The following is a 13131-nucleotide window of genomic DNA, read 5'->3' as shown; positions in this document are numbered from 1 at the left end:
GTTGAATTCAAACCCAAAGCAAAGTTGACAGGCAGTTAGCGAGTGATGAAATACGGACGAAGCTTTGTTTGATCCTGTTGTGCACCTGCTGGACACAATTTATAAACTTATCCTACAATCTCACTTGGCAGCTGGCTTAACCCATAGAGCTGATAGAGCTGTGGTGATAGAGGTAGAGCTGTGGTGATAGAGATAGAGTTGTGGTGATAGAGATAGAGCTGTAGTGATAGAGGTAGAGCTGTGGTGATAGAGATAGAGCTGTAGTGATAGAGGTAGAGCTGTGGTGATAGAGGTAGAGCTGTGGTGATAGAGGTAGAGCTGTGGTGATAGAGGTAGAGGTGATAGAGGTGATAGCGGTAGAGGTGGTGGTAGAGCTGTGGTGATAGAGCTGTGGTGATAGAGGTAGAGCTGTGGTGATAGAGCTGTGGTGATAGAGGTAGAGCTGTGGTGATAGAGGTAGAGCTGTGGTGATAGAGATAGAGTTGTGGTGATAGAGGTAGAGCTGTGGTGATAGAGGTAGAGCTGTGGTGATAGAGATAGAGCTGTGGTGATAGAGGTAGAACTGTGGTGATAGAGGTAGAGCTGTGGTGATAGAGCTGTAGTGATAGAGGTAGAGCTGTGGTGATAGAGATAGAGCTGTAGTGATAGAGGTAGAGCTGTGGTGATAGAGATAGAGCTGTGGTGATAGAGGTAGAGCTGTAGTGATAGAGGTAGAGCTGTGGTGATAGAGCTGTAGTGATAGAGGTAGAGCTGTGGTGATAGAGATAGAGCTGTGGTGATAGAGGTAGAGCTGTGGTGATAGAGGTAGAGCTGTGGTGATAGAGGTAGAGCTGTGGTGATAGAGGTAGAACTGTGGTGATAGAGGTAGAGCTGTGGTGATAGAGGTAGAGCTGTGGTGATAGAGATAGAGCTGTGGTGATAGAGGTAGAACTGTGGTGATAGAGGTAGAGCTGTGGTGATAGAGCTGTAGTGATAGAGGTAGAGCTGTGGTGATAGAGATAGAGCTGTAGTGATAGAGGTAGAGCTGTGGTGATAGAGATAGAGCTGTGGTGATAGAGGTAGAGCTGTAGTGATAGAGGTAGAGCTGTGGTGATAGAGGTAGAGCTGTGGTGATAGAGGTAGAGGTGATAGAGGTGATAGCGGTAGAGGTGGTGGTAGAGCTGTGGTGATAGAGCTGTGGTGATAGAGGTAGAGCTGTGGTGATAGAGGTAGAGCTGTGGTGATAGAGGTAGAGCTGTAGTGATAGAGGTAGAGCTGTGGTGCTAGAGATAGAGCTGTAGTGATAGAGGTAGAGCTGTGGTGCTAGAGATAGAGCTGTAGTGATAGAGGTAGAGCTGTGGTGCTAGAGATAGAGCTGTAGTGATAGAGGTAGAGCTGTGGTGATAGAGGTAGAGCTGTAGTGATAGAGATAGAGCTGTGGTGATAGAGGTAGAGCTGTAGTGATAGAGGTAGAGCTGTGGTGATAGAGGTAGAGCTGTGGTGATAGAGGTAGAGGTGATAGAGGTGATAGCGGTAGAGGTGGTGGTAGAGCTGTGGTGATAGAGCTGTGGTGATAGAGGTAGAGCTGTGGTGATAGAGCTGTGGTGATAGAGGTAGAGCTGTGGTGATAGAGGTAGAGCTGTGGTGATAGAGGTAGAACTGTGGTGATAGAGGTAGAGCTGTGGTGATAGAGGTAGAGCTGTGGTGATAGAGATAGAGCTGTGGTGATAGAGGTAGAACTGTGGTGATAGAGGTAGAGCTGTGGTGATAGAGCTGTAGTGATAGAGGTAGAGCTGTGGTGATAGAGATAGAGCTGTAGTGATAGAGGTAGAGCTGTGGTGATAGAGATAGAGCTGTGGTGATAGAGGTAGAGCTGTAGTGATAGAGGTAGAGCTGTGGTGATAGAGCTGTAGTGATAGAGGTAGAGCTGTGGTGATAGAGATAGAGCTGTGGTGATAGAGGTAGAGCTGTGTTGATAGAGGTAGAGCTGTGGTGATAGAGGTAGAGCTGTGGTGATAGAGGTAGAACTGTGGTGATAGAGGTAGAGCTGTGGTGATAGAGGTAGAGCTGTGGTGATAGAGATAGAGCTGTGGTGATAGAGGTAGAACTGTGGTGATAGAGGTAGAGCTGTGGTGATAGAGCTGTAGTGATAGAGGTAGAGCTGTGGTGATAGAGATAGAGCTGTAGTGATAGAGGTAGAGCTGTGGTGATAGAGATAGAGCTGTGGTGATAGAGGTAGAGCTGTAGTGATAGAGGTAGAGCTGTGGTGATAGAGGTAGAGCTGTGGTGATAGAGGTAGAGGTGATAGAGGTGATAGCGGTAGAGGTGGTGGTAGAGCTGTGGTGATAGAGCTGTGGTGATAGAGGTAGAGCTGTGGTGATAGAGGTAGAGCTGTGGTGATAGAGGTAGAGCTGTAGTGATAGAGGTAGAGCTGTGGTGCTAGAGATAGAGCTGTAGTGATAGAGGTAGAGCTGTGGTGCTAGAGATAGAGCTGTAGTGATAGAGGTAGAGCTGTGGTGCTAGAGATAGAGCTGTAGTGATAGAGGTAGAGCTGTGGTGATAGAGGTAGAGCTGTAGTGATAGAGATAGAGCTGTGGTGATAGAGGTAGAGCTGTAGTGATAGAGGTAGAGCTGTGGTGATAGAGGTAGAGCTGTGGTGATAGAGGTAGAGGTGATAGAGGTGATAGCGGTAGAGGTGGTGGTAGAGCTGTGGTGATAGAGCTGTGGTGATAGAGGTAGAGCTGTGGTGATAGAGGTAGAGCTGTGGTGATAGAAGTAGAGCTGTGGTGATAGAGGTAGAGCTGTGGTGATAGAAGTAGAGCTGTGGTGATAGAGGTAGAGCTGTGGTGATAGAGATAGAGCTGTGGTGATAGAGATAGAGCTGTGGTGATAGAGGTAGAGGTGATAGAGGTAGAGCTGTGGTGATAGAGATAGAGGTGATAGAGGTAGAATTGCAGTGATAGAGGTGAAATAGGTGATAGTGGTAGAGGTGGTAGAGGTGGTAGAGTTGGTAGAGGTGCTAGGCTATGCACAGGTGCAATGATCTGTGAGCTGCTCTGACAGCTGGTGCTTAAAGCTAGTGATGGAGATATGAGTCTCCAGCTTCAGTGATTTTCGCAATTCATTCCAATCATTGGCAGCAGAGAACTGGAAGGAAAGGCGGCCAAAGGAGGAATAGTTAGGGGTTGCAACAATTGCGGTGATAATTTTAGTAAGAGAGGGTCCAGATTGTCTAGCCCAGCTGTTTTGTCCATATTTTGCAACTCTTTCAGAACATCAGCTATCTGGATTTGGGTGAAGGAGAAGTGGGGGAGGTTTGGGCGAGTTGCTGTGGTGGGTGCAGGGCTGTTGACCGGGGTTGGGGTAGCCAGGTGGAAAGCATGGCCAGCCATAGAAAAATGGTTATTGAAATTCTCAATTATCGTGGATTTATCGGTGGTGACAGTGTTTCCTAGCCTCAGTGCAGTGGGCAGCTGGGAGGAGGTGCTCTTATTCTCCATGGACTTTACAGTGTCCCGGAAGTTTTTGGAGTTTGTGCTACAGGATGCAAATTTCTGTATTGAAAAAGCTAGCCTTCGCTTTCCTAACTGCCTGTGTTTATTGGTTCCTAACTTCCCTGAAAAGTTACATATCGTGAGGGCTATTCGATGCTAATGCAATACGCCAAAGGATGTTTTTGTGCTGGTCAAGGGCAGTCAGGTCTGGAGTGAAACAAGGGCTATATCTGTTCCTGGTTCTACATTTTTTGAACGGGGCATGCTTATTTAAGATGGTGAGGAAAACACTTTTAAAGAATAACCAGGCATCCTCTATTGATGGAATGAGGTCAATATCCTTCCAGGATACCCGGGCCAGGTTGATTAGAAAGGCCTGCTCGCTGAAGTGTTTAAGGGAGCGTTTGACTGTGATGATGGGTGGTCGTTTGACCGCAGACCCATTACGGATGCAGGCAATGAGGCAGTGATCGCTGAGATCCTGGTTGAAGACAGCAGAGGTGTATTTAGAGGGCAGGTTGGTCAGGATGATATCTATGAGGGTGCCCGTGTATACAGATTTGGGGTTGTACCTGGTAGGTTCCTTGATAATTTGTGTGAGATTGAGGGCATCTAGCTTAGATTGTAGGACGGCTGGGGTGTTAAGCATGTCCCAGTTTAGGTCACCTAACAGCACGAGCTCTGAAAACAGATGGGGGACAATCAATTCACATATGGTGTCCAGGGCACAGCCGGGGGCAGAGGGAGGTCTATAACAAGCGGCAACGGTGAGAGACTTGTTTCTGGAAAGGTGGATATTTAGAAGTAGAAGCTCAAATTGTTTTGGCATAGACCCGGATAGTATGACAGAACTCTGCAGGCTGTCTCTGCAGTAGATTGCAACTCCGCTCTTTGGCAGTTCTATCTTGTCTTTAAATGTTATATTTTGCGTGGCCTTCCTAAGCCAGGATTCAGACACGGCTAGGACATCCGGGTTGGCAGAGTGTTCTAAAGCAGTGAGTAAAACAAACTTAGGGAGGAGGTTTCTAACGTTAACATGCATGAAACTAAGGCTTTTACGGTTACAGAAGTCAACAAATAAGAGTGCCTGGGGAGTAGGAGTGGAGCTAGGCACTGCAGGGCCTGGATTCACCTCTACATCACCAAAGGAACAGAGGAGGAGTAGGATAAGGATACGGCTAAAAGCTATAACATCTGGTCGTCTAGTGCATTCGGAACAGAGAGTAAAAGGAACAGGTTTCTGAGCATGGAAGAATAGATACAAGGCATAATGTACACACAAGGGTATGGTAGGACGTGAATACAGTGGAGGTAAACCTAGGCATTGAGTGATAATGAGAGAGGTTTTGTCTCTAGAGACATCATTTAGACCAGGTGAGGTCACCCCATGTGTGGGAGATGAAACAAAAGGGCTAGCTAAGGCATATTGAACAGGGCTGGAGTCTCTGCTGTGAAATATGACAATAATCACTAACCAAAACAGCAAGGGACAAGACATATTGACATTAGGGAGAGGCATGCATAGCTGAGTGATCATAGGGACCAGTGGGAGGCTAGGCGAGCTGGAGACACGGCGATTCAGACAGCTAGCGGGCCGGGGCTAGCAGGCTGGGGCTAGCGGGCCGGGGCTAGCAGGCTGGGGCTAGCAGGCTGGGGCTAGCGGGCCGGAGCTAGATCTGTGGTGATGGAGGTAGATCTGTGGTGACGGAGGTAGATCTGTGGTGACGGAGGTAGATCTGTGGTGATGGAGGTAGATCTGTGGTGATGGAGGTAGATCTGTGGTGATGGAGCTAGATCTGTGGTGATGGAGGTAGATCTGTGGTGATGGAGGTAGATCTGTGGTGATGAAGGTAGATCTGTGGTGACGGATGTAGATCTGTGGTGATGGAGGTAGATCTGTGGTGATGGAGGTAGATCTGTGGTGACGGATGTAGATCTGTGGTGACGGAGGTAGATCTGTGGTAACGGAGGTAGATCTGTGGTGACGGAGGTAGATCTGTGGTGATGGAGGTAGATCTGTGGTGACGGAGGTAGATCTGTGGTGACGGAGGTAGATCTGTGGTGACGGAGGTAGATCTGTGGTGACGGAGGTAGATCTGTGGTGATGGAGGTAGATCTGTGGTGACGGAGGTAGATCTGTGGTGACGGAGGTAGATCTGTGGTGACGGAGGTAGATCTGTGGTGACGGAGGTAGATCTGTGGTGATGGAGGTAGAAGTGATATGAGGTGATATAAACAGTTTGCCTTTTTGCCCTAAATGTCATTAAATGCGCTCCAAAGCTTTTCACTGTCATTCTTTATGTCATTTCTCTTTGTTTCATAGTGTAGTTTCTTCTTCTTGTTATTCAGTTTAGTCACATGATTTCTGAATTTCTGAAGCACAGGATTGAGTCCCTGAATCGATTAGATAACAAACAAAAAAAAAGGTATCCTGAAACAATGTATTTCATTGTATTTAACAAAAAGAATTGACCACTTTTTCTCCCCAATTGGTAGTTACAGACTTGTCCCATTGCTGCAACTCCTGTATGGACTTGAGAGAGAAGTGAAGGTCGAGAGCCATGCATCCTCGGAAACACAACCCTGCCAAGCCACACTGCTTGCTTAACACAGAAGCCAGCCGCACACCGCTCTGTCAGAGGAAACACCGTACACCTGGTGACCGTGTCATGATGCATGTACCCGGCCCGCCACAGGAGTCCCTAGAGCGCGATGGGACAAGGACTTACCAGCCGGCCAAACCCTCCCCTATCCCAGACGCTGGGCCAATTGTGCGTCACCTCATGGGTCTCCTGGTCGCGTCACAGCCCGGGAATGAACCCGGATCTGTAGTGACGCCTCAAGGCCTTAGACCGCTGCGCCAGTCGGGAGGTCCTATTTCTAACTTTTCAATGATGAACTTTAATAAACATCCTACATTATGCATCCTACATTATGCATCCTTCATTATGCATCCTACATTATGCATCCTACATTATGCATCCTACATTATGCATCCTACATTATGTATCCTACATTATGCATCCTACATTATGCATCCTACATTATGTATCCTACATTATGCATCCTACATTATGCATGCTACATTATGCATCCTTCATTATGCATCCTACATTATGCATCCTACATTATGCATCCTTCATTATGCATCCTACATTATGCATCCTACATTATGCATCCTACATTATGCATCCTACATTATGTATCCTACATTATGCATCCCACATTATGTATCCTACATTATGCATCCTACATTATACATCCTTCATTATGCATCCTACATTATACATCCTTCATTATGCATCCTACATTATGCATCCTACATTATGTATCCTACATTATACATCCTACATTATGTATCCTACATTATACATCCTACATTATGCATCCTACATTATGCATCCTACATTATGCATCCTACATTATGTATCCTTCATTATGCATCCTACATTATGCATCCTACATTATGCATCCTACATTATGTATCCTACATTATGCATTCTACATTATGTATCCTACATTATGCATCCTACATTATGCATCCTACATTATGCATCCTACATTATGCATCCTACATTATGCATCCTACATTATGCATCCTACATTATGTATCCTACATTATGTATCCTACATTATGCATCCTACATTATGCATCCTTCATTATGCATTCTACATTATGCATCCTACATTATGCATCCTACATTATGTATCCTACATTATGCATCCTACATTATGCATCCTACAATATGCATCCCACATTATGTATCCTACATTATGCATCCTACATTATACATCCTTCATTATGCATCCTACATTATACATCCTTCATTATGCATCCTACATTATGCATCCTACATTATGTATCCTACATTATACATCCTACATTATGTATCCTACATTATACATCCTACATTATGCATCCTACATTATGCATCCTACATTATGCATCCTACATTATGTATCCTACATTATGCATCCTACATTATGCATCCTTCATTATGTATCCTACATTATGCATCCTACATTATGCATCCCACATTATGTATCCTACATTATGCATCCTACATTATACATCCTTCATTATGCATCCTACATTATACATCCTTCATTATGCATCCTACATTATGCATCCTACATTATGTATCCTACATTATACATCCTACATTATGTATCCTACATTATACATCCTACATTATGCATCCTACATTATGCATCCTACATTATACATCCTACATTGTACATCCTATATTATACATCCTACATTATACATCCTACATTATGTATCCTACATTATGCATCCTACATTATGCATCCTACATTATCTGTTGTAAATGTGTAAACTTGAGAAAGTAGATTGCTTGTTTCACAGTAACGTTACCACATGATCGATGACATCCCGAAGTTAAATCAAGTGCTTTTTTTGTAACCGTGTGTTGCAAAAAAATGTAGACCCGAAGGTTATCCTCCGACCGAAGCGGGTTTTGAGGAGTTAGCGAGGTAACGTTGGTCAACTCTTGAGTTTCAAGTCGGGATAATCTGTCATTTGAAAATGGCTCACCTTTTTTTTTGGCCAGGTCAATTTCTATGGCAATATATCCTTCAGAATGAACCTGCTCTGGAGCAGGCTAACTCAGGACTACCTCAGGGCCAACTAACGGCTAACTCCACTTACCCTGAATTAAATTACTGAGCTGTTAATTAAAGACCAATGAATACTGCAACTAGCTCTCACAGTCTAACGTAAGAATTAGACGTTCATTCACGTTTCTCAAATGTCAAATTTTGAAGTTGTTTCAAAACGTCACATTTCAAAAGGTATAAACTCCGATTTTTTTCTATTCTGGTTAGAGCCCGTTTGCGCTGTTCTGTGAAGGGAGTAGTACACAGTGTTGTACGAGATCTTCAGTTTCTTGGCAATTTCTGGCATGGAATAGCCTTCATTTCTCAGAACAAGAATAGACTGACGAGTTTCAGAAGAAAGGTCTTTGTTTCTGGCCATTTTGAGCCTGTAATCGAACCCACAAATGCTGATGCTCCAGATACTCAACTAGTCTAAAGAAGGCCAGTTTTATTGCTTCTTTAATCAGAACAACAGTTTTCAGCTGTGCTAACATAATTGCAAAAGGGTTTTCTAATAATCAATTAGCCTTTTAAAATGATAAACTTGGATTAGCGAACACAACGTGCCATTGGAACACAGGAGTGATGGTTGCTGATAATGGGCCTCTGTGCGCCTATGTAGATATTCCATAAAAAATCAGCCGTTTCCAGCTACAATAGTCATTTACAACATTAACAATGTCTACACTGTATTTCTGATCAATTTGATGTTATTTTAATGGACAAAAAATTAGCTTTTCTTTCAAAAACAAGGACATTTCTAAGTGACCCCAAACTTTTGAACGGTAGTGTATACTGTATGTAAGGTATATAATAACTATGTATGTATACTATAATCCTTCCCACCAACCTCATATTTTATGTCTGCTAAAATGTTTTACTTGGTTTTTCAATGACGGAACAGTCAATCAATCGCATGTATTTATGAGGCCCTTTTTTACGTCAGCAAATGTCACAATGTGCTATACAGAAACCCAGCCTAAAACCCCAAAACAGCAGAGGCACGGTGGCTAGGAAAAAAACTCCCCAGGAAGGCAGGAACCTAGGAAAAAAACCTAGAGAGGATGAGATAAGGTTAACTTTGATTCTATACAAGTAAAGAACAACAGAATCCAACTTATCACATGGAATGTGCACGGGCTCCACGACGGGAAAAACATATGATTTTTGATCACTTTCTTTTTTTTTATTTCACCTTTATTTAACCAGGAAGGCAAGTTGAGAACACATTCTTATTTACAACTACGACCTGGCCAAGATAAAGCAAAGCAGTGAGACACATATAACAACACAGAGTTACACATGGAATAAACAAACATACAGTCAATAATACAGTAGAAAAATAAGTCTATATACAATGTGAGCAAATGAGGTGAGATAAGGGAGGTAAAGGCAATAAATAGGCCATGGTGGCAAAGTAAATACAATTTAGCAAGTAAAACACTGGAATCACTTAAAGAGATTGTTATCATATGTGGTTTTCTTGCAAAAGTTACGTTTTAAAAAAAGGAGGAATTTAACATTTATTGAGGACCTGGGTTGGAGAGGCCTATACTGCCACCTACTGTAGTAACAGCAGAGGTGTAGGCATCCTGATAAATAAGACGACATAATTTTCCCCTTATATCCCCAGCACACGGACCAACGTTGAATTGTACCTTACATAGCTCAGCCCAGTTTAATACAAAATGACAAAATACTCAGAAGTAACTGAAATACATATTTCAAATCCATGTAACAGAAGTGCTTCCCATCTGTGATGTATAGGACTGTTCTGATAGCATGACGCAGAGCCATTCCACCTCAAAAGCAAAAAGGATTTCGACTCCCACCATCTCAGATTGTTAATAAACATTGAGCCCATTTCATCCATTTACCGGTGTTTGAAAGGGTCACTACACTACATTTCCGTGGTCATAACGTTAACGGGGAGGGGGGGGGGGGGGGGGAGGGGGGGGGGGGGGACAGGCAAAAGAAAGAGTATGAAACAGTCGCAGAAGAAAAATGAAAACAATCAATCCAGCGAGGTTTAAGTGACAAGTGGATTTGCACCCGTCAAACACAGGAAATAGATGCCTATCCCACCGTCAGGTGGGCGGAATCCCATTCGGATGCAGGATATTGATCTCCGAGAGACAGAGTGAGTTTTATAACCTTAGTTAACGCAGTTGAGATTGGGATTGTTGTTGAGTATTTTTATTATGTGGGGAAAGTGGCGTTATATTCTAAGTAACGTTGATTGATGGTTGTTCTCCGTCACTCTGCAAACATCCCTGAGAGTAAATGATGAAGTGTTATGGATAAAGTATATAATCTCTCTCTTACTCATCTCTACCTCCCTCTCCCTCTCTCACTCTATTTTTTTTACCACCCTCCCACTCTCTACTGCCCTCCTTCTCTCTCTACCTCCCTCTCTCTCTCTCTTTTTCCTCACTGACTCTCTCTTCCCTTCTTTCTCTCTTTCTCTCTTTATTTATATCCCTCCCTCCCTCCCTCCATCCTATGCACTGATGTTGGGCTATTAGGCCTGGCTCGCAGTCGGCGTTCCAATTCATCCCAAAGGTATTAGATGGGGTTGAGGTCAGAGCTCTGTGCAGGCCAGTCAAGTTCTTCCACACCAAAATCGACAAACCATTTCTGTATGGACCTTGCTTTCTACACGGGGGCATTGTCATGCTGAAACAGGAAATGACCTTCCTCCAAACTGTTGCCACGAAGTTGGAAGAACAGAATCATCTAGAATGTCATTGTATGCTGTAGGGTTAAGATTTCCCTTCACTGGAACTACGGGGCCTGAACCATGAAAACAGCCCAAGAACATTATTCCTCCTCCACCAAACTTTACAGTGGCGCTATGCATTGGGGCAGGTAGCGTTCTCCTGGCATCCGCCAAAACCAGTTTCGTCCGTCGGAACTGCCAGACAGTGAAGCGTGATTCATCACTCCAGAGAACACGTTTCCATTTCTCCAGCGTCCAATGGCGGCAAAACTTTACAGTATATTTATAATGAGAAACTGAAATTTCTGCCCTAGGCTAAGATAAGACAGAGAGAAGAGAGGAGGTCTTGAATAGTGAATTATAACAGACACACTGAATACAGAACCTGCTGATGGTATTTCTATAGTCTGCATCTCAAATGGCAACTTACTCCCTAGTTTAGTGTTAGTCCTTCCACCAATAGGGCTCTGGTCAAAAGTAGTGTGCTAGTTAGACTGCACATTTAGGCTGCTCCGTCAGGCTGCTCCGTCAGGATGCTCCGTCAGGCTGCTCCGTCAGGGCCCGCGGCTGCCCGCGGCTGCCCGTCAGGCTGCTCCATCAGGCTGCTGCTTCAGGCTGCTCCTTCAGGCTGGTCCATTAGGCTGCTCCTTCAGCATCTCTAGTTGCTATCTACAGTACCTCTTTATTCTGTCCTGACTTACTGTTCGGCTTTACCAATGAAATATTGACTAAGAATTAGTTTAACTTTGAAGACTGTTATTATATCAAGGAACTGCTATGGGATCGCCAGTTATGCCTGATAATGCTAGTTTTTTTTGTTTGTTGTTGAGACATTTGAGTTGAATACAATAACAATCCCTATTCTAAGTTTATCAAAGTGTTTATGAGATATATTGATTACATTTTTCCATCTTGATCAGGTGCCGATCTTGAATTGCAGGAATTCGATGCATATAAGGCGATCGTTCTCCATTCTCCATCGGGGCGGCAGGCAGCCTAGCGGTTAGAGAGTTGGGCTAGTACCCGAAAGATCGAATCCCCGAGCTGACAAGATAAAAATCTGTCGTTCTGCCCCTGAACAAGGCAGTTGAAATGAAATGATACTAGATTACTTTACAAATTTTTTTGGGCGTTGACTGATCAGATCAAATGATTGACATAAAGAGCCGTTGTGTTGAACACTGTGCGATGTTTAACAGTGAGAATTGTATGTTTCAAATCATTCAAATCCAGACGGAAAATATTTACAGGGAAAAGCAACCTAATATCACACAGTCAAACTCTCAGTCATTTAGTAAGTTCACCATTCTGCCATTCTCACTGTTAAACGTTTCTAAGCTGTCATTGAAAATAAGAATTTGTTCTTAACAAACTCGCCTAGCTTAAAAAACATACAGCACCCTGGGTAAATATGAGCAAAACGGGCAGTGAAATAAAATGTCTTTATTGTTTATCCTCTTGGTCTTTCATTCAAAATATAAACAAAAATCTAACCTTTAATTCAAGTAAAATAATCGAAATATAAATGTTTTCACATCATTAAACAAATATTTTTCTCAAATATATGTGTGCCACAATTATTGGCACCTCTTCATTCAATACTTTGTGCAACTTCCCTTTGCCAAGATAACAGCTCTGAGTCTTCTCCTATAATGTGTAATGAGGTTGGAGAAAACAGGGATCTGAGACCAATACCTCCATACAGAATCTCTCCAGATCCTTCAGATTCCCAGGTCCACGCTTGTGGACTCTCCTCTTCAGCTCATCCCACAGGTTTTCTATGGGGTTTGGTTCAGGGGACTGGGGTGGCCATGGAAAAAAAACCTTGATTCTGTGGTCAGTGAACCATTTTAGTGTTGATTTTTGAGGTGTGCTTTGGATCATTTTCCTGTTGGAAGATCCAACCACAGCCCAGTTTAAGCTTCCTAGTAGAGGCAGTCAGGTTTGGATTTAATAATACCTGCTGGTATTTGATGGAGTTCATGATAACATGTATCCTTAACAAGTTGTCCAGGGCCTTTGGAAGAACAACAGCCCCACAACATCAAAGATCCACCACCACACTTCACTGTCAGCTCAGGGATTTGATCTTGCAACTTTTCAATGACTAGTCCAATGCTCTGACCACTAGGCTACCTGCCACCCCAAAATACTGTAGTTAGATTTTACTCCTAAAAATATCTAGGGGTGCCAATAATTGTGGCACACATGTTATTTATATTTATTTCACATACATTTTTTTCAATCATTTTACTTCAATTAAAGATTCAATTTTTGGTGAATATTTTAAATGAAAGACCAAGAGGATAAACAACAAAT

This window comes from Salmo salar, chromosome 11, assembly GCF_965601325.2.
Source record: "Salmo salar chromosome 11, fSalSal1, whole genome shotgun sequence".
In the NCBI taxonomy this organism is placed as follows: Eukaryota; Metazoa; Chordata; class Actinopteri; order Salmoniformes; family Salmonidae; genus Salmo; species Salmo salar.
Note: the sequence above shows the minus strand (reverse complement) of the source record.